The following is a 27961-nucleotide window of genomic DNA, read 5'->3' on the forward strand; positions in this document are numbered from 1 at the left end:
GCTAATGCGTGCGGGGTCCAGGCAGTGGCTCCAGGCTAGCGTGTGCGGGATTCGGGCAGCGGCTCCAGGCTAGCGCGTGCAGGGTCTGGGCAGCGGCTCCAGGCTAGTGCGTGCGGGGTCCATTCAGCGGCTCCAGGCTAGCGCGTGCTTTGTCCGGGCAGCGGCTCCAGGCTAGCGGATGTGGGGTCCTGGCAGTGGCTCCAGGCTAGCGAGTGCAGGGTCCAGGCAAAAGTAATTGAAAAAAATGGCAGGGGTTCCCCTTAATATTTATACCAGACCCAAAGGGCCTGGTAATGGATTAGGGGGGGGACCCCTGTAATTTTTTTCAATTACTTTTCTCAGTATTGCCGGGAGCCGACAATTCATTAATAGCGCGAGTAGTTTTGAATGACTTTTTTTCCTTCAGAAATTACACTTTGTGCAGGGACAGTTCTAAGCACGGGAAACATGCGCTACTTCACAGGCATACTATAGACACCCCCAGGTACAAAATTTAAAGTAATATTTCACTTTTATTTTTTCACTTTAAGCATCATTAAAATCACTGTTCCCGAAAAAACTGCAGTTTTTAAAACTTTTTTTGCATTGATACATGTCCCCTGGGGAAGGACCCGGGTCCCCAAACACTTTTTAGGACAATAACTTGCATATTAGCCTTTAAAATCACCACTTTTGATTTCTCACGTTTGTGTCCCATAGACTTTAACGGGGTTGGAATGTTCGCGTGAACTTTTGGTCTGTTCGCATGTTCTGGATGCGAACCAAACCGAACCGGGGGGGGGGGGGGTTGTTCGGCTCATCCCTAGCCACTACCAATCTCAGAAATAAGGAATTTCAGGAATCTGGTGACAGTTTGTGGAATTATTGTTGAGCTTCTGGGAACTTTGTTGAAATTATTCCTGAACCTTTGCATCACTTACTACTGAACCCCGACATTCTGTGTCCCTTTAATCCAGAGCCAGTATTCAGCGCAATGAAAATCACACCCAACTTTTGCTGCAGGGGAGAGTGACACACTTTTCCTCAGCTGCAGGGGCCCAACTTATGATCCCGGGGGGGGACTCTGAATACACCAACGTAAGGGGGGTGGGTTACTGATATAAGGGGGAAACCTTTATATCAGTGCCCCCTTACATTATTGTATCTCCCGTGACCCCCCATCCCAGCGGCGCTCCCATTCTTGACTCCTCTCCAGACTCCCTCAGAGACTGCAGACATGATATAAGACAAGATGGTCAGAGGTTGCGGACATGATACAAGAGATGATTAGAGGCTGCGGCATAGTACAAGAGATGGTAAGAGGTTGCAGACATGATACAGGAGATGTCAGAGGCTGTGGGCATGGTACAGGAAATGTCAAGATGTCAGAGGCTGCAGGCTTGGTACAGGAGATGTCAGAGGCTGTGGGCATGGTACAGGAGATGTCAAAGGCTGCGGGCATGGTACAGGACATGTTGGAGGCTGCGGACATGGTACAGGAGATTTTGGTGGCTGTGGGCATGGTACAGGAGATGTTGGTGGCTGTGGGCATGGTACAGGAGATGTCAAAGGCTGCGGGCATGGTACAGGACATGTTGGAGGCTGCGGACATGGTACAGGAGATTTTGGTGGCTGTGGGCATGGTACAGGAGATGTTGGTGGCTGTGGGCATGGTACAGGAGATGTTGGTGGCTGTGGGCATGGTACAGGAGATGTCGGTGGCTGTGGGCATGGTACAGGAGATGTCGGTGGCTGTGGGCATGGTACAGGAGATGTTGGTGGCTGTGGGCATGGTACAGGAGATGTTGGAGGACTTTGGGCATGGTACAGGAGATGTTGGTGGCTGTGGGCATGGTACAGGAGATGTTGGTGGCTGTGGGCATGGTACAGGAGATGTCAAAGGCTGCGGTATGGTACAGGACATGTTGGAGGCTGCGGACATGGTACAGGAGATGTTGGTGGCTGTGGGCATGGTACAGGAGATGTTGGTGGCTGTGGGCATGGTACAGGAGATGTTGGTGGCTGTGGGCATGGTACAGGAGATGTTGGTGGCTGTGGGCATGGTACAAGAGTTGTCAAAGGCTGCGGTATGGTACAGGACATGTTGGAGGCTGCGGACATGGTACAGGAGATGTTGGTGGCTGTGGGCATGGTACAGGAGATGTTGGTGGCTGTGGGCATGGTACAGGAGATGTTGGTGGCTGTGGGCATGGTACAGGAGTTGTCAAAGGCTGCGGTATGGTACAGGAGATGTTGGAGGCTGCGGACATGGTACAGGAGATGTTGGTGGCTGTGGGCATGGTACAGAAGATGTTGGAGGCTGCGGGCATGGTACAGGAGATGTTGGAGGCTGTGGGCATGGTACAGGAGATCAATGCAGCCTCACCAGTGCCCATCAATGCAGCCTCACTGTGCCCATCAATGCAGCCTCACTGTGCCCATCAATGCAGCCCCTCTGCCAGTCCATGCAGTCTCACTGTGCCCATCCATGCAGCATCGCTGTGCCCATAAATGCAGCCTCACTGTGCCCATCATTGCAGCCTCACTGTGCCCATCGTGGCAGCCTCACTGTGCCCATCAATGCAAAAAATTGGGCCAGTCTGTGTGCAGGGAGGGAGGGGGGCTTTGCTGGTGCTCTGACCCACAGACGCCTTTTCCTCGTTTTTTTTTTTTTTTTAATCCATTTTTATTTATTTGTTTTTCTTATTTCATACATAAATATGCCTAATTGGCATCCGTTGCATTTCAATTGTCATAAATTGTACAACATTTTTACATTCCTCTTATGATCCACTATACGTCTCTATATTTTTAGATCCCACCCCCCACCCCCCCCTCTATCCTCTGCACTCTACATAGAGAATCTATCCATCACCAGTTTTGGTGGTGCGACACTCTCATCCTCGGTTTAAAGTTGCTGCCGCCGCTCAGGGAAGTGGCCTGTCTGCAACAGGCGAGGGATCGGGACCTACCTCTGTCTCCTGGGGACTATGCTGCAATCCTGATCTGCCCTCAGCAGGCCACGCTGCCTGTGGCAAAAGTCCCGCCCTCCTCCTAGTCCAGTCTAGGAGGAGAGCGGGACTTTTGTCAGAGCGCGACCAAACTTTTCACACTGAACTCCAACCAATGTGTGTGACCGGAGGAGGGAGAGGAACGCTGCAGCCACCCACAGCCACAGCTTACCTCAAAAGCGGCCCCAGGGCAGGCAGCCTACCAGGAAATTTCCCGGTATCCCTGTAGGCCAGTCCGGCCCTGGGGGTTACAGTGGTGGGAAAGATGAGCAGGGGGGTTCAGTGTCCGGGTAGAGGAGAAAGGAGGTACATTGGTGGGAAACATAAGCAGGGGGGTACAGAAGTGGGATAGATGTGCAGAGGAGAAAGGAGGTACATTGGTGGGACACATGAGCAGGGGGTTACAGTGGTGGGGCAGAAGAGCACATAAGTTCAGTGTTAGGACAGATGAGAAGATGGTTCAGTGGTGGAGCAGATGTGCATGGAGGTACAGTGGTGGGGCAGATGAGAAAGGGGGAACATTGGTGGGACAGATGAGCAGGGGGCACAGTGGTGGGGAAGATGTGCAGGGGGTTACAGTGGTGGGACAGATGAACAGGGGGGTTCAGTGTTGGGCCAGATGAGAAGGGGGTTGCAGTGGTGGGAAAGATGAGCGGGGGTTCAGTGTTGGGGCAGAGGAGAAAGGAGGTACATTGGTGAAACACATGAGCAGGGAGTTACAGTGGTGGGGCAGAAAAGCAGGGGGAACAGTGGTGGGGCAGATGTGCAGGGTGGTACAGTGGTGGGGCAGATGTGCAGGTGGCACAGCGATGGGGCAGATGTGCAGGGGGTACAGCGGTGGGGCAGATGTGCAGGGGGTTACAGTGGTGGGGCAAATGTGCAGTGTAGTACAGTGGTGGGGCAGATGTGCAGGGGGTACAGCGGTGGGACAGATGAACAGGGGGTTACAGTGGTGGGGCAAATGTGCAGGGGGGACAGCGGTGGGGCAGATGTGCAGGGGGGACAGCGGTGGGGCAGATGTGCAGGGGGGACAGCGGTGGGGCAGATGTGCAGGGGGGACAGCGGTGGGGCAGATGTGCAGGGGTGACAGCGGTGGGGCAGATGTGCAGGGGGGACAGCGGTGGGGCAGATGTGCAGGGGGGACAGCGGTGGGGCAGATGTGCAGGGGGGACAGCGGTGGGGCAGATGTGCAGGGGGGACAGCGGTGGGGCAGATGTGCAGGGGGGACAGTGGTGGGGCAGATGTGCAGGGGGTATAGTGATCTGAGGTGTGAAGGTGAAGGAATTGGGGCTGATCTGAGGTGTGAGAGAGAAGCAGGGCTGGACTGGGACAAAAATTTGGCCCCGGACTTCATTCAGACTGGCCCACTATGACAGGTCTCTCCCACAGCGGCCGGACAACTCCCGCACCCCCCCGGCCACCCAAGCCCCCTCTCCCCCTTCACTAGCCACTAGCCACTCTTTATTAGAGTAGAATGGCTGGTACTGGTACTCTTATAGGCAGTACCAGTGGGGAAGCTAGACATTATTTCACCCGGGGCAAAGAATCAGTTTGGTGCCCCCCCCCCTCATGGGACAAGATTAGGCAGAAGTGAGAAACTCCCAGGCGGCTGTCACTGAAGCCGGCCCACTGAGCCATCGGCCCACCGGGAAACTCCCTGTAGTCCCAATAGCCAGTCCATCCCTGGAGAGAAGGATGTTATTTTCTCACTACTAAAGTAGTTTACAGCATTTACTTTATAAAAAATCCTTTTTTACGATTGACAGTGTGAAGTTCAAATTTTTTTGTTATAAAATCGGCACGCTTAATTTCTTTGAAAACATTTCTTGGCACACAAAAGGTTGCCCACCACTGATCCCGTGTTTATAAATTGTTACATTGTGTATCTTGTTACAAAGAAGTTTGTATTTCCCATTCTCCACAGCTCCATCTAGTGGCCATAATGCAATATTTCACTACTGCCCATAATTAAACAGTCTTTGTTTCAAAGAGAAATAAGCCTAGAGAACATTTTTTTTTCTGCAGATTCATTGGAATCTTTTTTTATTTTTTATAAATAGATGTTTAGTTATATGTATAAAAAGAGATCACCTATAATAACATGCTTCATGGCAGAAATCTGTGGAATAGGAGATGTTCCTGCTGAGATACTTTGCACTGGACCCAGAAAAACAGGCAATCCATAAGTAAGCTGCGGGGCCACCGCTGGCACATCACACACCTTCAGAGGTTGTAGATACCTGAAGATCACACCTACAATATACAATATGAACTCCCCTTCCAATGATGGAGTTCCGGGGTCTCCAGTGAAGGGTCCTGGTAATTCTACATCAATACAAAGACATTGTAGACAATGGCGCTCTTCCAACCTTGTGGTAACAGTTTGGTGAAGACCCTTCTCTGTTTCACCATGATTGTCCCCCCCCCCCCCTGTGTACAAAGCCAGATCCATAAAGACATGGTGTGACCAGTTTGATGTGGAGGACCTCTTGTCCTGCACAGAGCCCTGACCTCATACCTACCCTTTGAACCTCAACCAGGGCTGGTGCAAGGATTTTTGACACCCTAGGCGAAACCTCATTTTGCTGCCACCCCTTCTTGGCTCCACCCCCTTTGCTCTGCCCATGTATACCCCACCTATCAAATGCAGTCTCACGAGCGCCCATCAATGCAGCCTCACCAGCACCCATCAATGCAACCTCACCAGCTCCCATCAAATGCAGCCTCACCAGCTCCCATCAAATGCAGCCTCACCAGCACCCATCAATTGCAGCCTTCCAGTGCCCATCAATGCAGCCTCACCAGCGCCCATCAATTGCAGCCTTCCAGTGCCCATCAATGCAGCCTCACCAGCGCCCATCAATGCAGCCTCACCAGCACGCATCAGATGCAGCTTTCCTGTGCCCATCAAATGCAGCCTCACCAGCGCCCGTCAATGCATCCTCACCAGCTCCCATCAAATGCAGCCTCAGCAGCACCCATCAAATGCAGTCTTCCAGTGCCCATCAATGCAGCCTCACCAGCGCCCATAAATGCAGCCTCACCAGCGCCCATAAATGCAGCCTACGAGCGCCCATCAAAGCAGCCTACCAGTGCCCATCAATTAATGTTTGCTTGCTTCCATTCATTTGGAGTCGGGACACAGACACAGTCCTGCGCCGCCGCTGTGCCTCTGACACTATGTGCGAACGGAGTGGCCACTGCATGCTGATGCTGGGACTTAGTTGCTTGCTGAGAAGAGAATAGGAACACCAGTGACCGGGCGCCTAATTTGCCTAGTGGTAGCACTGGCCCTGACCTCAACCCTTGTCAGGGCCTGGACTTGACCTGGGACCTCTTCTGTGTCTGGCAATGGCTCTTCTCGCTGAGCTACCTGAGATGCTGGACAGCACCCTGCCCGATCCATTGGAGCCCGGCCTTGTGTCTTGATTTCTGTTAAACCTCTTCCTGATATAAGCCATATATCTGAACTTCCTGTTTGCCAGATTATTGTGGTTCTCATCGTGCCTGCTGCCTCAAGCTACCTTTATTGCAATTGTTACTTGGAATTGACCTTGGCTTGTGATCCCGACTACGAAACTCTTCTCCTGCACCAACCTTGGCTTGTGACCCCGACACCGATCATCGGTCTAACGGTTCACTCTATACAATCTCTTACAGAACTGAGAACTGTGCTTAGCCAGACGTTATCGACCATTGGTCTCCACTCACTACAGGTATTCTGCTAACAACCCAATTGAACACCTTTGGACCTCAACCCAATTGAACACCTTAGCAGCCCGCAACCTGCCCATCGGAGCCTGCAACCCGCCAAAAGAAGCCCACAACCTGCCACCCGTAGGAGCCCGCAACCCGCCCACAGGGGCCTGCAACCGCCCGCTGCCTACCACCCATAGGAGCCCTCCCACCTGCAACCCACGGGGTAAGTGCTGGGGTAGGGGGGTGCCGTCGACTGACTGACCAACCGGGGGGGTGGTTGTTTGCCGCCCCCCACCCCAAAAAAAAATAAACACCAGCCGCCAGGTGAGTATAAAATGTTTGTAAAGGCTTGTTTTGTTTTAGTTAAAAAAAAATCACTTTAATGTATTGGCATGAACTGTCCATTTTTTGGTAGCAATAGCAGCATATAAAAATGCAAAATTTACCAGAGTTAGACAGGGGGGGGGGGGTTGAGGGTCAGGTTGTACTGTCTCCTTCTGGACCAAAGTCTTCTGGACACAAGTTTTGTGAAACATGGGAGCGCTGCAGGTACTGTAAAAGCCAACAGACAGGAAGCAGCCTGCAGTTAAACTTTCAGCCACATGGTGGTGCTGCTGCATCTAACATCAATGTTCAGTACCAAGACAATGTAGGGGAGATTTACTAAATCTGGTGCAGCCAATCAGCTTCTAACTTCAGCCTGTTCAGTTAAGCTTTGACAATCCATCAGGAAGCAGCCCAAAAGAGCCCACAACCAGCCCAAAAGAGCCCACAACCCGCTGCCCGTAAGGAGCCCACAACCCGCCCATAAGAGCCCACAGCCTGCCGCCCGTAGGAGCCCGCAAGCCGCCCATTGGAGCCCGCAACCCACCACCCATAGGAGCCCGCAACCCACCCATAGGAGCCCACAACCCGCCCATAAGAGCCCACAACCCACCCATAAGAGCCCACAACCCACCGTCCATAGGTGCTCGCAACCCACCCATAAGAGCCTGCAACCCACCGCCTGTAGGAGCCCGCAACCCGCCCATAGGAGCCCGCAACCAGCCCAAAAGAGCCCACAACCAGCCCAAAAGAGCCCACAACCCGCTGCCCGTAGGAGCCCACAACCCGCCCATAAGAGCCCACAGCCTGCCGCCCGTAGGAGCCCGCAAGCCGCCCATTGGAGCCCGCAACCCACCACCCATAGGAGCCCGCAACCCACCCATAGGAGCCCACAACACCTGCCCATAGAAGCCTGCAGCCCGCCCATAAGAGCCCGCAACCCACCAACTGTATGAGCCCACAACCCGCCTATCGGTGCCCGCAACCCACCACCCATAGGAGCCCGCAACCCACCCACCCATAAGAGCCCGCAACCCACTGCCTGTAGGAGCCCGCAACCTGCCCAAAGGAGCCCGCAACCCACCCATAAGAGCACGCAACCCACCCATAAGAGCCAGCAACCCACCGCCCATAGGAGCCCGCAACCCACTGCCCATAGGAGCCCTCAACCCTCCCATAAGAGCCCGCAACCCACCACCCGTAGCAGCCTACAACCTGCCCATCGGAGCCTGCAACCCGCCAAAAGCAGCCCACAACCTGCCCCCCGTAGGAGCCCGCAACCCGCCCATAGGAGCCTGCAACCGCCCCCTGCCTACCGCCCATAGGAGCCCTCCCACCTGCAACCCACGGGGTAAGTACTGGGGTAGGGGGGTGCCGTCAACTGACCAACCAACCGGGGGGGGCGGTTGTTTGCCGCCCCCCCCCAATAAAAAAAAAAAAACAGCAGAGAACCAGGGGGGGTGCTGCCGCCTCAAATTGAGAAGCGGGGGGGGGGGGGGGCTGTGCCATGAATTGAGGTCTGGGCCCTTTAATAAAAAAATAAAAAAAAAATTATATATATGTTGGACCAAAGTCTTCTGGACACAAGTTTTGTGAAACATGGGAGCGCAGCAGGTACTGTAAAAGCCAACAGACAGGAAGCAGCCTGCAGTTAAACTTTCAGCCACTTGGTGGGGCTGCTGCATCTAACATCAATGTTCAGTACCAAGACAATGTAGGGGAGATTTACTAAATCTGGTGCAGCCAATCAGCTTCTAACTTCAGCCTGTTCAGTTAAGCTTTGACAATCAAACCTGGAAGCTGATTGGTCAGATTTTGCACTCTCTAGTTTTAGCAAATCCCCCCCCCCCCGCAATGTGTGCCGAGGTGAGAATTATCCGATAATATCCGAAGAGGTGAGAATTATCCGATAATATCCGAAGAGGTGAGAATTATCCGATAATATCAGGAGAGGTGAGAATTATCCGATAATATCCGGGGAGGTGAGAATTATCCGATAATATCCGGAGAGGTGAGAATTATCCGATAATATCCGGGGAGGTGAGAATTATCCGATAATATCCGGAGAGGTGAGAATTATCCGATAATATCCGGAGAGGTGAGAATTATCCGATAATATCCGGGGAGGTGAGAATTATCCGATAATATCCGGAGAGGTGAGAATTATCCGATAATATCCGGGGAGGTGAGAATTATCCGATAATATCCGGAGAGGTGAGAATTATCCGATAATATCCGGAGAGGTGAGAATTATCCGATAATATCCGGAGAGGTGAGAATTATCCGATAATATCCGGAGAGGTGAGAATTATCGGATAATATCCGGAGAGGTGAGAATTATCCGATAATATCCGGAGAGGTGAGAATTATCCGATAATATCCGGAGAGGTGAGAATTATCCGATAATATCCGGGGAGGTGAGAATTATCCGATAATATCCGGAGAGGTGAGAATTATGCGATAATATCCGGAGAGGTGAGAATTATCCGATAATATCCGGAGAGGTGAGAATTATCCGATAATATCCGGAGAGGTGAGAATTATCCGATAATATCCGGAGAGGTGAGAATTATCCGATAATATCCGGAGAGGTGAGAATTATCCGATAATATCCGGAGAGGTGAGAATTATCCGATAATATCCGGGGAGGTGAGAATTATCCGATAATATCCGGAGAGGTGAGAATTATCCGATAATATCCGGGGAGGTGAGAATTATCCGATAATATCCGGAGAGGTGAGAATTATCCGATAATATCCGGAGAGGTGAGAATTATCCGATAATATCCGGAGAGGTGAGAATTATCCGATAATATCCAGAGAGGTGAGAATTATCCGATAATATCCGGAGAGGTGAGAATTATCCGATAACATCCGGAGAGGTGAGAATTATCCGATAATATCCGGAGAGGTGAGAATTATCCGATAATATCCGGGGAGGTGAGAATTATCCGATAATATCCGAAGAGGTGATAATATCGGGGGAGGTGAGAATTATCCGATAATATCCGGGGAGGTGAGAATTATCCGATAATATCCGGAGAGGTGAGAATTATCCGATAATATCCGGGGAGGTGAGAATTATCCGATAATATCCGGAGAGGTGAGAATTATCCGATAATATCCGGAGAGGTGAGAATTATCCGATAATATCCGGAGAGGTGAGAATTATCCGATAAGATCCGGAGAGGTGAGAATTATCCGATAAGATCCGGAGAGGTGAGAATTATCCGATAATATCCGGAGAGGTGAGAATTATCCGATAATATCCGGGGGAGGTGAGAATTATCCGATAATATCCGGAGAGGTGAGAATTATCCGATAATAACCAGGAGAGGTGAGAATTATCCGATAATATCCGGAGAGGTGAGAATTATCCGATAATATCCGGAGAGGTGAGAGTTATCCGATAATATCCGGAGAGGTGAGAATTATCCGATAATATCCGGAGAGGTGAGAGTTATCCGATAATATCCGGAGAGGTGAGAATTGTCTGATAATATCCGGAGAGGTGAGAATTATCCGATAATATCCGGAGAGGTGAGAATTATCCGATAATATCCGGAGAGGTGAGAATTATCCGATAATATCCGGAGAGGTGAGAATTATCCGATAATATCCGGGGAGGTGAGAATTATCCGATAATATCCGGAGAGGTGATAATTATCCGATAATATCCGGGGAGGTGAGAATTATCCGATAATATCCGGGGAGGTGAGAATTATCCGATAATATCCGGAGAGGTGAGAATTATCCGATAATATCCGGAGAGGTGATAATTATCCGATAATATCCGGGGAGGTGAGAATTATCCGATAATATCCGGAGAGGTGAGAATTATCCGATAATATCCGGAGAGGTGAGAATTATCCGATAATATCCGGGGAGGTGAGAATTATCCGATAACATCCGGAGAGGTGAGAGTTATCCGATAATATCCGGAGAGGTGAGAATTGTCTGATAATATCCGGAGAGGTGAGAATTATCCGATAATATCCGGAGAGGTGACAATTATCCGATAATAACCAGGAGAGGTGAGAATTATCCGATAATATCCGGAGAGGTGAGAATTATCCGATAATATCCGGAGAGGTGAGAATTATCCGATAATATCCGGAGAGGTGACAATTATCCGATAATAACCAGGAGAGGTGAGAATTATCCGATAATATCCGGGGAGGTGAGAATTATCCGATAATATCCGGAGAGGTGAGAATTATCCGATAATATCCGGAGAGGTGAGAATTATCCGATAATATCCGGAGAGGTGACAATTATCCGATAATAACCAGGAGAGGTGAGAATTATCCGATAATATCCGGGGAGGTGAGAATTATCCGATAATATCCGGAGAGGTGAGAATTATCCGATAATATCCGGAGAGGTGATAATTATCCGATAATATCCGGGGAGGTGAGAATTATCCGATAATATCCGGAGAGGTGAGAGTTATCCGATAATATCCGGAGAGGTGAGAATTGTCTGATAATATCCGGAGAGGTGAGAATTGTCCGATAATATCCGGAGAGGTGAGAATTGTCCGATAATATCCGGAGAGGTGAGAGTTATCCGATAATATCCGGAGAGGTGAGAATTATCCGATAATATCCGGAGAGGTGAGAATTATCCGATAATATCCGGGGAGGTGAGAATTATCCGATAATATCCGGAGAGGTGAGAATTATCCGATAATATCCGGAGAGGTGAGAATTATCCGATAATATCCGGAGAGGTGAGACTTATCCGATAATATCCGGGGAGGTGAGAATTATCTGATAATATCCGGGGAGGTGAGAATTATCCGATAATATCCAGAGAGGTGAGAATTATCCGATAATATCCGGGGAGGTGAGAATTATCCGATAATATCCGGAGAGGTGAGAATTATCCGATAATATCCGGAGAGGTGAGAATTATCCGATAATAACCAGGAGAGGTGGGAATTATCCGATAATATCCGGAGAGGTGAGAATTATCCGATAATATCCGGAGAGGTGAGAATTATCTGATAATATCCGGGGAGGTGACAATTATCTGATAATATCCGGAGAGGTGAGAATTATCCGATAATATCTGGAGAGGTGAGAATTATCCGATAATATCCGGAGAGGTGAGAATTATCCGATAATATCCGGAGAGGTGAGAATTATCCGATAATAACCAGGAGAGGTGAGAATTATCCGATAATATCCGGAGAGGTGAGAATTATCCGATAATATCCGGAGAGGTGAGAGTTATCCGATAATATCCGGAGAGGTGAGAATTATCCGATAATATCCGGAGAGGTGATAATTATCCGATAATATCCGGGGAGGTGAGAATTATCCGATAATATCCGGAGAGGTGAGAATTATCCGATAATATCCGGAGAGGTGAGAATTATCCGATAATATCCGGAGAGGTGAGAATTATCCGATAATATCCGGGGAGGTGAGAATTATCCGATAATATCCGGGGAGGTGAGAATTATCCGATAATATCCGGAGAGGTGAGAGTTATCCGATAATATCCGGAGAGGTGAGAATTGTCTGATAATATCCGGAGAGGTGAGAATTATCCGATAATATCTGGAGAGGTGACAATTATCCGATAATATCCGGAGAGGTGATAATTATCCGATAATATCCGGGGAGGTGAGAATTATCCGATAATATCCGGGGAGGTGAGAATTATCCGATAATATCCGGAGAGGTGAGAGTTATCCGATAATATCCGGAGAGGTGAGAATTATCCGATAATATCCGGGGAGGTGAGAATTATCCGATAATATCCGGAGAGGTGAGAATTATCCGATAATATCCGGAGAGGTGAGAATTATCCGATAATATCCGGAGAGGTGAGAATTATCCGATAATATCCGGAGATGTGAGAATTATCCGATAATATCCGGAGAGGTGAGAATTATCCGATAATATCCGGAGAGGTGAGAATTATCCGATAATATCCGGAGAGGTGAGAATTATCCGATAATATCCGGAGAGGTGAGAGTTATCCGATAATATCCGGAGAGGTGAGAATTATCCGATAATATCCGGAGAGGTGAGAATTATCCGATAATATCCGGAGAGGTGAGAATTATCAGATAATATCCGGGGAGGTGAGAATTATCCGATAATATCCGGAGAGGTGAGAGTTATCCGATAATATCCGGAGAGGTAAGAATTATCGGATAATATCCGGGGAGGTGAGAATTATCCGATAATATCCGGAGAGGTGAGAATTATCCGATAATATCCGGGGAGGTGAGAATTATCCGATAATATCCGGAGAGGTGAGAATTATCCGATAATATCCGGAGAGGTGAGAATTATCCGATAATATCCGGAGAGGTGAGAATTATCCAATAATATCCGGAGAGGTGAGAATTATCCGATAATATCCGGGGAGGTGAGAATTATCCGATAATATCCGGAGAGGTGAGAATTATCCGATAATATCCGGAGAGGTGAGAATTATCCGATAATATCCGGAGAGGTGAGAATTATCCGATAATATCCGGAGAGGTGAGAGTTATCCGATAATATCCGGAGAGGTGAGAATTATCCGATAATATCCGGAGAGGTGAGAATTATCTGATAATATCCGGGGAGGTGAGAATTATCCGATAATATCCAGAGAGGTGAGAATTATCCGATAATAACCAGGAGAGGTGGGAATTATCCGATAATATCCGGAGAGGTGAGAATTATCCGATAATTTCCGGAGAGGTGAGAATTATCCGATAATATCCGGAGAGGTGAGAATTATCCGATAATATCCGGAGAGGTGAGAATTATCCGATAATATCCGGAGAGGTGAGAATTATCCGATAATATCCGGGGAGGTGAGAATTATCCGATAATATCCGGAGAGGTGAGAATTATCCGATAATATCCGGAGAGGTGAGAATTATCCGATAATATCCGGAGATGTGAGAATTATCCGATAATATCCGGGGAGGTGAGAATTATCCGATAATATCCGGAGAGGTGAGAATTATCCGATAATATCCGGGGAGGTGAGAATTATCCGATAATATCCGGAGAGGTGAGAATTATCCGATAATATCCGGAGAGGTGATAATTATCCGATAATATCCGGAGATGTGAGAATTATCCGATAATATCCGGGGAGGTGAGAATTATCCGATAATATCCGGAGAGGTGAGAATTATCCGATAATATCCGGGGAGGTGAGAATTATCCGATAATATCCGGAGAGGTGAGAATTATCCGATAATATCCGGAGAGGTGAGAATTCATAAATTCAATGAATGAATTTGGGTCTAACATGTAACATTTTTCAAAAAGATGAACTTCGCCTTTAATTCAGAGCAAAGTTGTCACTCTGTTGGAGGCGGAGCCTGATTGCATTGACAGTGGGAGGAGAAGATGTGGCAGGAAGGATAGCCACTCCCACCAGCATAGTCACTGCTGACTCATCAGCCTATAGCTTGCCAATCATCAACTAACCACACCTAGCCCCACCCACTGCTTTGCAAGGCCTCTGTTGCTTAACCCCTCCCATTGTGAGCTGCAGCGTCTGGTAGAGGGAGCATGTGAGACACATATGAAGGAGGATTTGGCGGGGGGGGGGGGGGGGGCGAAGGAAATTTTCACCACTAGGGGTAAATTTATAAAAGGTTCATTAGAAGCATTTTTTTTACATCCCAAATTTTGACCATATTTAGCTTCAATAGAGTGGTTTTTGTTTGATCATCGGCTCCATCTAGTGGTGATAACGCAGTATTTTTTTTCTTGATAAAGGTATTTCAGGAAAAATACCACTAGATGGAGCCGATGGTCATCGAAAATCAACATATTAAGAACAATATGGTCAGAATTCGTAGTGACTGGGCAAATGCTCGTGACATTCATCCAGTGAACTTGTTGGTACTTGTTTAGACTGACATATAAGAGATTTTAGTGGTACTTTAACCACATGCCGACCAGCGCACAGCGATACACGTCAGCACAATGGCTCGGCAAATAGCAGCATTGTGGGCGCACACGCGCTGCCAGCAGCGCTTGTGCCCACTGCTGTCTCCGTGCCCGCGAGCTCGATGTCCGCCAATGTCCTGCATTCGGGTCATGCAGCGGCAGAACGGGGAGGTTCCTATGTAAACAAGGCATCTCCCTGTTCTGCCTAGTGACAGGACACTGATCGTCTGCTTCCTGTCATCGGGAGCAGTGATCACTGTTGTGTCACTGCTAGCCCTGCCCCCTCACAGTTAGAATTCCTCCCTAGGACACACTTAACCCCTTCCTCGCCCCCTAGTGGTTAACCCCCTTTCCCTGCCCGTGTAATTTTCACAGTAATCAGTGCATTTTTATAGCACGGATCGCTGTATAAATGGCAATGGTCGCAAAATAACGTCAAAATTATCCGATGTGTCCGCCATAAAGTCGCAGTCACGATAAAAAATCGCAGATCGCCGCCATTACTAATAAAAAAAAATTATAATAAAAATGCTATAAAACTATCCCCTATTTTGCAGACGCTATAACTTTTGCGCAAACCAATCAATAAACTCTTATTGCGTTTTTTTTTACCAAAAATATGTAGAAGAATACGTATCGGTTTAAACTGAGGAGAAAAGTGTTTTTCTTATGTATTTTTTTGGGATAAAAAATATTGGGCCAGATTCACAGAATAAGTATGCCGGAGTATCTACTGATACCCCGGCGTACTTTCAAATTTGCCGCGTCGTATCTTTATTTGTAATTCGCAAACAAGATACGACGGCTTTTGGCAAAGATCCGACAGGCGTACGGCTTCGGATCGTAGGTGTAATTCTCCAGCGGCCGCTGGGTGGAGTTTGCGTCGTTTTCCAGCGTTGGGTATGCAAATTAGCTGTTTACGGCAATCCACGAAGGTACGCGCGTTCGTTACGTCGTCGCTAGTCGGTTTTTCCCGTCGCAAACATAAGCCTGCTTTTTCATGGCTTACATTTAGACCAGCCATGTTAAAGTATGGCTGTCGTTCCCGCGTCGAATTTCAAATTTTTTTTTTTTGCGTAAGACGTCCGGTAATAAGAAACGACGTAACGCACGTCGCCGTTCAAAACATTACATCGGGGCGACGTCATTTCGCGCAAAGCACAGCGGGAAATTTTCACACGGAGCATGCGCAGAACGTTCGGCGCGGGAGCGCGCCTAATTTAAATGACACGCGCCCCATTTGAATTAGGCGGGCTTGCGCCGGACAGATTTACGTTATGCCGCTGCAAGTTAACACGTAAGTGCTTTGTGAATCAAGCACTTGCGGCGGAGTAGCGTAAAGGGGATACGTTACGCCGCCGCAATTTTTCATGAATCTGGCCCTTTGCTTTTTTTTTTCAAAATTGTCGCTCTATTTTTGTTTATAGCGCAAAAAATAAAAACCGAGGTGATCAAATACCACCAAAAGAAAGCTCTATTTGTGCTGGGGAAAAAAGAACGTCAATTTTGTTTGGGAGCCGCATCGCACGACCGCGCACTTGTCCAGTTAAAGCGACGCAGTGCCGAATCGCAAAAACGTGCTCTGGTCTTTGGGCAGCCAAATGGTCAGGGGGGGGGGGGGCTGAAGTGGTTAAGACCTATGATATTGATGTTTACATTATTGTGTCCACCCCTGTAGGCGGAGTCATTCCCATCAAAGTGTTGCTGGCAGATCAGGGAAGCAATCAGGTGGCTTATCTGTTCATGCCCTGGACTGTGGGTGGGGTGGTCCTTTAAGGAGGGAGGAGCTCCTGGGCCGGGGACACGTTTGCTGGGCTTACAGAGGGGTGAGGAGGTCACAGAAATGAAGGGGAGGCGGCCGGCTCGTTGGAGAAGTACCAATAACAGGAAGTACATCTGCTGAAACTTTGTCCCAAGACCCTCCCATTCCAAACTGGAAGCCCCCCAACTATAAACAGCAAATTCCTTCCTCCCCCGCTCCGCAGAATTCCCATTCCCGATCCCTGTAATATCTGCACCTCCCACAACTCCACAGACACACAGGCAGCACCGTATGCATTCTATATACAATACCTCACAAAAGTAAGTACACCCCTCACATTTGTGTAAATCTTTTCTTGTATCTTTTCATGTGACGACACTGAAGAAATGACACTTTTAGGTAGATTCAGTGAGAGTTAGGCCGGCTTATCAGTAGATAAGCCGGCCTAACTCAGAATCTACGCCGACTTATGTTTAAGCGTATTCTCAAACAGAGATACTCTTAAACATATCTAAGATACGACAGCTTGCGCCGTCCTATCTTAGGTTGCAATTTTTCGGATGGCCGCTAGGTGGCGCTTCCATTGCGGTCGGCGTAGATTATGTAAATGAGTTGATACGCCGATTCGCGAACGTACGCCCGGCCGCCGCAGTAGTTTTACGCCGTTTCCGTAAGGCATTATCAGGCCTAAAGTTATTCCATCTATTAGGTGGAATAACAATGTTAAAGTATGGCCGCCGTTCCCACCGCGAGATTTGAATTTTTTATGTTGTTTGCGTAAGTCGTCCGCGAATCGGGATTTACGTCGTTTACGTCCACGTCTAAATCAATAGGCCCGTGCGGCGTACTTAGCCGCAATGCACCCTGGGAAATGTAGGCGCCCGGCGCATGCGCAGTGACAAAAAACGTCAAAAACGTGAGGTCAAGCCTTATTAACATAAAACACGCCCCCCTCCAACACATTTGAATTCGGCGCCCTTACGCCCGCCCCTTTTAGGCTACGCCGCCGTATATTAGCAGGCAAGTACATTGAGAATCATGTACTTGCCTAGCTAACTTACGGCGGCGTAGCCTAAACACGCTAAGCTACGCCGCCGCAAGTTTATTCCTTTCTCTGTGAATCTACCTATTTGTATCTACAATGTTGTGTAGTGAGTGTACAGCTTGTATAACGGTGTAAATTTGCCGTCCCCTCAAAATAACTCAACACACAGCCATTCATGTCTAAACCGCTGGCCACAAAAGTGAGTACACCCCTAAGTGAAAATGTCCAAATTGGGCCCAATTAGCCATTTTCCCCTCCCCCCGGTGTCATGTGACTCGTTAGTGTTACAAGGTCTCAGGGGTGAATGGGGAGCAGGTGTGATAAATTTGGTGTTATCGCTCTCACTCTCTCATACTGGTCACTGGAAGGACAACATGGCGCCTCATGGCAAAGAACTCTCTGAGGATCTGATATAAAGAATTGTGTCTCTACATAAAGATGGCCGAGGATATAAGAAGATCGCCAAGACCCTGAAACTGATCTGCAGCCCGGGGGCCAAGACCATCCAGCGGGATAACAGGACGGGTTCCCCTCCCCCCGCCTCGCCATGGTCCACCAAAGAAGTTGAGGTCACGTGCTCAGCGTCATATCCAGAGGTTGTCTTTGGGAAATAGATGTATGAGTGCTGCCAGCATTGCTGCAGAGGGTGAAGGGGTGGGGGAGGGGTCAGCCTGTCAGTGCTCAGACCATACGCCGCACACTGCATCAAATTGGTCTGCATGGCTGTCGCCCCAGAAGGAAGCCTCTTCTAAAGATGATGCACAAGAAAGAGCCGCAAACAGTTTGCTGAAGACAAGCAGACTAAGGACATGGATTACTGGAACCGTGTCCTGTGGTCTGATGAGACAAGATAAAGGTATTTGGTGTCAGATGGTGTCAGGCGTGTGTGGCGGCAACCAGGTGAAGAGGACAAAGACAAGTGTGTCTTGTCTACAGTCAGGCATGGTGTTGGGAGTGTCATGGTCTGGGGTTGCATGAGTGCTGCCGGCACTGGGGGGCTACAGATCACTGAGGGGACCATGAATGCCAACATGTACTGTGACATCCTGAAGCAGAGCATGATCCCCTCCCTTCAGAGACTGGACCGCAGGGAAGTATTCCAACATGATAATGACCCCAAACACACCTCCAAGATCACCACTGCCTTGCTAAAGAAGCTGAGGGTAAAGGTGATGGACTGGCCAAGCATGTCTCCAGACCTAAACCCTATTGATCATCTGTGGGGCTCCTCAAACGGAAGGTGGAGGAGCGCAAGGTCTCCAACATCCACCAGCCCTGTGATGTCATCATGGAGGAGGGGAAGAGGACTCCAGTGGCAACCTGTGAAGCTCTGGTGACCTCCATGCCCAAGAGGGTTAAAAATAATGGTGGCCACACAAAATATCGACACTTTGGGGCCTAATTTGGACATTTTCACTTAGGGGTGTACTGACTTTTGTTGCCAGCGGTTTAGACATGAATGGCTGTGTGTTGAGTTATTCTGAGGGGACGGCAAATTTACACCGTTATACAAGCTGTACACTCACTACACAACATTGGAGAGACAAAGTGTCATTTCTTCAGTGTTGTCACATGAAAAGATTTACAGAGATGCGAGGGGTGTACTTACTTTTGTGAGATACTGTACATATCTTCCCATAAAGAGAACCGAAAACTCAAATTTCTGACCTTTTCTCATTATTTCCCACGGACGGGACTGACATTCAGTTTCATATCTGTAAGTAAAACTTCCTTTTCTTCTCTGCGTTTCCTGTGAGTGACCTCATCCTGTGACCTCATCTACCGCACCGCTATCTGTGTGCAACGTACCCAACTGATCTCTTCCAACTGCAATCTGCTGACACTGAAGAAAATCTCTCCCATCAGAAAAACGCTCTTTAACCGCTTCAGCCCCGGATCATTATGCGGGTAAAGGACCTGGCCCCTTTTTGTGATTCGGCACTACGTCGCTTTAAATGACAATTGCGCGGTCGTGCGACGTAGCTCCCAAAGAAAATTGGCGTCCTTTTCCCCCCACAAATAGAGATTTCTTTTGGTGGTATTTGATCACCTCTGCGGTTTTTATTTTTTGCGCTGTAAACAAAAATAGAGCGACAATTTTTAAAAAAAAGAATCTATGGGCCAGATTCAGGTACAAATGCGGCGGCGTAACGTATCGTCTTTACGTTACATCGCCGCAAGTTTTTCTCGGAAGTGCTTGATTCACAAAGCACTTGAGTATAAACTTGCGGCGGAGTAACGTAAAGACGTCCGGCGCAAGCCCGCCTAATTCAAATGGGGAGTGTACCATTTAAATTAGGCGCGCTCCCGCGCTGAACGTTCTGCGCATGCTCCGTTAGTAAATTACCCGACGTACTTTGCGCAAAATTACGGCGCCCCGACGTGTTTGTGAATGGCGACGTGCGTAACGTACTTACGCCGGAAAAAAAAAATATTTAAATTCGACGCGGGAACGACGGCCATACTTTAACATGGCTGGTGTAAAGTTAAGCCATGAAAAAGATGGCTTAACTTTGCGACGGGAAAAAACGACGTTACGCACGCGAGTAGCTTCTTGGATTGCCGTAAAAGCTAATTTGCATACCCGACGCTGGAAAACGACGTGAACTCCACCCAGCGGCGGCCGAAGTATTGCAGCCTAAGATCCGAAGGCGTACGAAGCCGTAAGCCTGTCGGATCTTAGCCAAATGCCGTTGTATCTTTGTTTGTGAATTACAAATTAACATACGACGCGGCAAATTTGAAAATACGCCGGAGTATCAGCAGATACTCCGGCGTATTTGTTCTGTGAATCTGGCCCTATATTTTTTACTTTTTTGCTATAATAAATATCCCCCAAAATATATATATAAAAAAACATATTTCTTCCCTCAGTTTAGGCCGATACGTATTCTTCTACCTATATTTGGTCAAAAAAAAAAAATCGCAATAAGCGTTCATTGATTGGTTTGCGCCAAATTTATAGCGTTTACAAAATAGGGGATAGTTTTATGTCATTTTTATTGATATTTTTTTTTTTTACTACTAATGGCGGCGATCAACGGTTTTTTTTCGTGACTGTGACATTATGGCGGACACATCGGACACTATGGCCCAGATCCACGAAGAAGTTACGTCGGCGTGTCTATTGATACGCCGCGTAACTTCTAGGATGCTCCGGCGTATCTTTGTTTTGTATCCACAAAACAAAGATACGCCTGAAGCTGGGCTAGATCCGACTGACGTACGTCTTAGTACGCCGTCGGATCTAAGGTGCATATGTACGCTGGCCGCTAGGTGGCGCTTCCGTTGATTTCCGCGTCGAGTATGCAAATTAGCTAGATACGCCAATCCACAAACGTACGTCCGCCCCGACGCATTTTTTTACGTCGTTTACGTAAGGCTTTTTTCGGCGTAACGTTACCCCTGCTCTATGAGGCGTACGAAATGTTAAGTATGGACGTCGGGCCAGCGTAGAATTTTACGTCGTTAACGCCGTTTGCGTAAAACGTTCGCGTAAATTACGTTCACGTCGTCTAGGCATTGAGCTGGCGCAATTTAATTTGAAAATTCGACGTGATACTGAGCATGCGCGCGCATGCGCCGTACAAAATAAGCGTCATTTACGTGGGGTCAAGCTTATTTTACATAAAACACGCCCCCCCTGTTCCTCATTTGATTTAGGCGCGCTTACGCCGGCAGATTTACGCTACGCCGCCGTAACTTTAGAGGCAAGTGATTTGTGAATACAGCACTTGCCTCTCAAAGTTGCGGCGGCGTAGCGTTACTACGATACGCTACGCCCATGTAAAGATACGCCTATCTACGTGGATCGGCCCATTGAAACACATTTTTGTGACGTTCACATTTTCACAGCGAAAAGTGCTATGAAAATGCACTGATTACTGTGAAACTGACAGTGAAGGGGTTAACCAGGAGGGGGCGCTAAAAGGGGTTAAGTGTGCCTAGGGATGTGTTCTAACTGTAGGGGGGGTGGGCTTACTGTGACACGACACTGATCACCGCTTCCGATTACAGGGAGCTGTGATCAGTGTCCTGTCACTAGGAAGAATTGGGGAAATGCCTTGTTTACATCAACACCGATTACTGTGAAAATGACACTGGCAGTGAAGGGGTTAACCAGGAGGGGGCGCTGTAGGGGTTAAGTGTGCCCTAAGGAAGTGTTTTTACTATAGGGGGGCGTGGCTGTGCGTGTGACGTCACTGATCGTCGTTCCCTAACACAGGGAACAGACGATCAGTGACAGCCACACTAGGAAGTACGGGGAGAGGTTTGTTTACACTCACCTCTCCCCGTTCTTCAGCTCTGTGACCCGATTGCGGAACACCGGCGGCGATCAGGTCCCGCGGGGGCGCGGTCATGGAGAACAGGACCAGGTCGCGAGCCCAATCAGACAGAGCATTGAGGTCGGCTTGTATATTGGAGACATCCTGTAAGGACGTTATTCCACTGCATAGCTTGGTGTCATCTGCAAAGACAGAAATCTTACTTTTGATCCCAGACCTTTGAAATGACAATAGCGTGTAAAGTATCTACATTTTTTTTAACCACTTAAGGACCCCCTCACGCCGATACACGTCGGTAGAATGGCACGGCTGGGCACAAGCACGTACCTGTACGTCACCTTTAAGAAGCCCAGCCGTGCCATTCTACCGACGTGTATCGGCGTGAGGGGGTCCTTAAGTGGTTAAAAAAAATGTAGATACTTTACACGCTATTGTCATTTCAAAGGTCTGGGATCAAAAGTAAGATTTCTGTCTTTGCAGATGACACCAAGCTATGCAGTGGAATAACGTCCTTACAGGATGTCTCCAATATACAAGCCGACCTCAATGCTCTGTCTGATTGGGCGACTGAGTGGCAGATGAGGTTTAATGTTGATAAATGTAAAGTTCTGCGCTTGGGGCCTAAGAATATACATCATACATACTAGGGGGAGTACAACTGGGGGGATCCGTAGTGGAGAAGGATCTGGGGGAGTCAATGGTGGAGAAGAATCTGGGGGGATCCGTAGTGGAGAAGGATCTGGGGGAAGTCAATGGTGGAGAAGGATCTGGGGGGATCCGTAGTGGAGAAGGATCTGGGGGAGTCAATGGTGGAGAAGGATCTGGGGGGATCTGTAGTGGAGAAGGATCTGGGGGAAGTCAATGGTGGAGAAGGATCTGGGGGGATTCGTAGTGGAGAAGGATCTTGGGGAGTCAATGGTGGAGAAGGATCTGGGGGGATCCGTAGTGGAGAAGGATCTGGGGGAGTCAATGGCGGAGAAGGATCTGGGGGGATCCGTAGTGGAGAAGGATCTGGGGGAGTCAATGGCGGAGAAGGATCTGGGGGGATCCGTAGTGAAGGATCCGGGGGAGTCAATGGTGGAGAAGGATCTGGGAGGACCTGTAGTGGAGAAGGATCTGGGGTGATCCGTAGTGGAGAAGTGTTATACCTGAAGGGTTCCACATGTACTGGCACTTTAAGGCTGGCTCCACCCAGGAGTGATGACAAGGGTCAAGGGGCATAGTAGCCATCTTAGAGAGAGCACATGTAAAGAAGCTGATAAGATGTACTGTCCTGAGATGCATGTTGCAGTGTACAGATGACCTGAAATAAACATCCATTGTTCCAGACCAGAGTCTTGTGTCTCTCACAACACAGAGGATATAACAAGAAGGATCTGGGGGAGTCAATGGTGGAGAAGGATCTGGGGGGGGATCTGTAGTGGAGAAGGATCTGGAGGAGTCAATGGTGGAGAAGGATCTGGGGGAGTCAATAGTGGAGAAGGATCTGGGGGGATCCATAGTGGAGAAGGATCTGGGGGAGTCAATGATGGAGAAGGATCTGGGGGGATCCGTAGTGGAGAAGGATCTGGGGGAGTCAATGGCGGAGAAGAATCTGGGGGATCCGTAGTGGAGAAGATCTGGGGGATCCATAGTGTAGAAGGATCTGGGGAGATCTGTAGTGGAGAAAGATCGGGGGGATCCATAGTGGAGAAGGATCAGGGGGGATCCATAGTGGAGAAGGATCTGGGGGATCCATAGTGGAGAAGGATCTGATGGGATCCGTGGTGGAGAAGGATCTGGGGGGAGTCAATGGTGGAGAAGGATCTGGGGGGATTCGTAGTGGAGAAGGATCTTGGGGAGTCAATGGTGGAGAAGGATCTGGGGGGATCCGTAGTGGAGAAGGATCTGGGGGAGTCAATGGCGGAGAAGGATCTGGGGGGATCCGTAGTGGAGAAGGATCTGGGGGAGTCAATGGCGGAGAAGGATCTGGGGGGATCCGTAGTGAAGGATCCGGGGGAGTCAATGGTGGAGAAGGATCTGGGAGGACCTGTAGTGGAGAAGGATCTGGGGTGATCCGTAGTGGAGAAGTGTTATACCTGAAGGGTTCCACATGTACTGGCACTTTAAGGCTGGCTCCACCCAGGAGTGATGACAAGGGTCAAGGGGCATAGTAGCCATCTTAGAGAGAGCACATGTAAAGAAGCTGATAAGATGTACTGTCCTGAGATGCATGTTGCAGTGTACAGATGACCTGAAATAAACATCCATTGTTCCAGACCAGAGTCTTGTGTCTCTCACAACACAGAGGATATAACAAGAAGGATCTGGGGGAGTCAATGGTGGAGAAGGATCTGGGGGGGGATCTGTAGTGGAGAAGGATCTGGAGGAGTCAATGGTGGAGAAGGATCTGGGGGAGTCAATAGTGGAGAAGGATCTGGGGGGATCCATAGTGGAGAAGGATCTGGGGGAGTCAATGATGGAGAAGGATCTGGGGGGATCCGTAGTGGAGAAGGATCTGGGGGAGTCAATGGCGGAGAAGAATCTGGGGGATCCGTAGTGGAGAAGATCTGGGGGATCCATAGTGTAGAAGGATCTGGGGAGATCTGTAGTGGAGAAAGATCGGGGGGATCCATAGTGGAGAAGGATCAGGGGGGATCCATAGTGGAGAAGGATCTGGGGGATCCATAGTGGAGAAGGATCTGATGGGATCCGTGGTGGAGAAGGATCTGGGGGGAGTCAATGGTGGAGAAGGATCTGGGGGGAGTCAATGGTGGAGAAGGATCTGGGGGGATCCGTAATGGAGAAGGATCTGGGGGAGTCAATGGTGGAGAAGGATCTGGGGGAATCAATGGTGGAGAAGGATCTGGGGGGATCCGTAATGGAGAAGGATCTGGGGGAGTCAATGGTGGAGAAGGATCTGGGGGGATCTGTAATGGAGAAGGATCTGGGAAAGTCTATGGTGGAGATAGGATCCCCCCGATCCTTCTCCACTACGGATCCCCCCAGATCCTTCTCCACTACGGATCCCCCAGATCCTTCTCCCCTACAGATCCCCCCAGATCCTTCTCCACTACGGATCCCCCCAGATCCTTCTCCACTACTGATCCCCCAGATCCTTCTCCACCATTGACTCCCCCAGATCCTTCTCCACTATGGATGCCCCCAGATCCTTCTCCACCATTTATTTCCCCAGATACTTCTAGACTACGAATCCCCCCAGATCCTTCACCATTGACTCCCCCAGATCCTTCTTGTTATACCCCCTGTGTTGTGAGAGACACAAGACTCTGGTCTGGAACAATGGATGTTTATCTTCTCAGGCCCCCTGCACACGACCGAGTTTCTCGGCAGAATTCAGCCAGAAACTCGATCGGAGCCGTATTGTACACCCCGTCGTGTGTACACTTTTGGCCGAGGAAGCCGACGAGGATCTCGTCGGGCCAAATAGAGAACATGTTCTCTATTTCCTCATTGTTCAATGGGAATTTTTTGGCTCGCCGAGATCCTCGGCGGCTTCACAAGGAACTCGACGAGCAAAACGATGTGTTTTGCCCGTCGAGTTTCTCGCATGTGTGTACGGGGCCTAAGAGTGTCCTATATTTGTCTCCATCCATCTTTACATCAATTCTGACCAGCTTCCCTGTCCCTGCTGAAGAAAAGCATCCCCACCACATGATGCTGCCACCACCATGTTTCACGGTGGGGATGGTGTGTTCAGGGTGATGCGCAGTGTTAGTTTTCTGCCACACATAGCGTTTTCCTATCAGGACAAAAAGTTTTGTTTTGGTCTCACCTGACCAGTGCCCCTTCTTCCTTTTTACCAAAAATAGGTAGAAGAATACGAATCGGCCTAAACTGAGGAAAAAAAATGTTTTTTTTTAAATATTTTTGGGGGGATATTTATAATAGAAAAATGTAAAAAATAGTGGGGTAGATTCAGGTAGGGGCGCGCACTGCTACGGCGGCGCAGCGTACCGTTTTTACGCTACGCCTCCGTAAATGACTGGAGCTACGCTTCATTCACGAAGCATTTGCTCCGTAATTTGCGGCGGCGTTTCGTAAAAGGGGCCGGCGTAAGCGTGCGTAATTTAAATGATCCCGTAGGGGGCGTGGATCATTTAAATTAGGCGCGTTCCCGCGCCGAACGTACTGCGCATGCTCCTGACGTGCATTGCGGTAAATGACGTCGCAAGGACGTAATTTGCTTCGACGTGAACGTAAATGGCGTCCAGCGCCATTCACAATCCACTTACGCAAACGACGTAAATTTCGAAAATCGCGACGCAGGAACGACGGCTATAATTACCATTGGCTGCGCCTCCTAATACGAACGCAAACGACGTAAAACACGACCGCCGGGCGCGCGTACGTTTGTGAATCGGCGTGAGTATGCAATTTGCATACTCTACGCTGACAACTATGGGAACGCCACCTAGCAGCCAGCGTCAGAATGCATCCTAAGATATGCGGGCATAAGAGCCTTATGCCGCGTATATTTTAGGCTGCAGTCGGCGTAACAAGGTTCCTGAATCAGGAGCATTCGTTACGCCGGGGCAAGTAAGCAATTGCGCTGTGTAACTTATGATTACACAGGCGCAATTGCTTCTTGAATCCAGGCCATTGATTTTTTTTTCAAAATTGTCGCTCTATTTTTCTTTATAAAATTGGTTTAAAAATAAAAACCGCAGAGGTGATCAAATACCACCAAAAGAAAGTTCTATTTGTGGGGAAAAAAAGGACGTCATTTTTGTTTGGGAGCCACGTCGCACGACCGCGCAATTGTCAGTTAAAGCGACGCAGTGCCGAATCGCAAAAAAGGTGCCTGGTCTTTGGGCAGCCAAATGGTTCGGGGATGAAGTGGTTAAATTCCACCCATACGTAAGAGTGCTAAGACTATAGGGCCAGATCCACAAAAGGGATACGACGGCGTATCCTTGTTTCTATCTATGCGACTGATCCACAGAATCAGTTACGCATAGATAGCCAGAAGATCCGGCAGGTGTAATAGTTTTACACTGTCGGATCTTAGGATGCAGTACCGCGGCCGCCGCTGGGGGCATTTCTCGTCGAAATCCAGATTCGGGTATGCAAATTAGCACTTACGGAGATCCACAAAGCTTTTTCCCTTCGTTATTTCTCCGTAAGTGTTAGTTTGCCGTCGCAAAATTAGGGCTGCTTTTACAAAGTGTAAACTTAGTACACCATGTAAAAGTATACCCTTCTTTCCCACGTCGCTGTCAAATTTTTTTTGACATTTTTTTTTCCCCGCCGCATCTCTTTTTTACCCATCGTGAATTCACAAAACTCGGCGCAACGTAACGTAACGCAAAGCACGTCGGGAAAATCGCGTCGGGAGCATGCGCAGTACGTCCGGCGCGGGAGCGCGCCTAATTTAAATGGGACTCGCCCCATTAGATTGGGCACGCCTTGCGCCGGACAGATTTAAGTTACACCGCTGCAAATTTCTAGGTAAGTGCTTTGTGGATCGGGCACTTAGGTAGAAATTTTGCGGCGGTGTAACTTAAATCGGAACATTTAAGTTGCGCCCGCTGTACGTGGATCTGGCCCATAGTTTCCTGGGCAGGATCACTAAGTGAAAATAAAGGAACAAGCCTGAAAAATAAATCTAATGCAGCCGCTACATCAAAGGACGGGTGAGCTACAATGTATCGTGTTTTTGTTCTTGTGTTTCCACTTGGGATACATTGTAACATCATTTGCATAATAATCTCCGGTCCTGGCAGTGGATAGAATTCTTACATAAAGGTTGCATTATGAGCGCTGGGTGCGGGCAGTCTGTGTTTTCTCCCTGCTGATATGTATTCTTCTCTTCACAGAACAAAGAGAAGGAGAAGTAGAATATCTCTCTCCTTTCCCTTCATATTTTCATATGTCCCCGTGCCGCAGCTCTTCCCTTTTTCCTTTAACTGCTTGCCGACCATATAGGTCGACAGC

This window comes from Rana temporaria, chromosome 4, assembly GCF_905171775.1.
Source record: "Rana temporaria chromosome 4, aRanTem1.1, whole genome shotgun sequence".
NCBI lineage: Eukaryota > Metazoa > Chordata > Amphibia > Anura > Ranidae > Rana > Rana temporaria.